The following is a 258-nucleotide window of genomic DNA, read 5'->3' on the forward strand; positions in this document are numbered from 1 at the left end:
AAACAACAGACTCGATTCGTGAATGGATTTTAATACTAACTTCGTGACATTGTAATGTGCCGTGCGGAAGACTATTGAAGTAAGTGCTTCCCAGTATCTGCTGGGAATAGTTTGTCCAAACAAAGACGTTGATACTATGGTTTACATTTCTGTAATGCACATTAGCGGTGCTATCACGAAGGAGTTTATTTGCAAAATAAATCAGAGTATAACCAATAACCCCAGTAACTCTGGAGAGGATTTCTTCCTCCCAGCAAA

The sequence above is a fragment of the Pundamilia nyererei genome, unplaced genomic scaffold (genome assembly GCF_000239375.1).
Source record: "Pundamilia nyererei isolate P.nyererei 1_Seehausen unplaced genomic scaffold, PunNye1.0 scaffold00190, whole genome shotgun sequence".
Lineage (NCBI taxonomy): Eukaryota > Metazoa > Chordata > Actinopteri > Cichliformes > Cichlidae > Pundamilia > Pundamilia nyererei.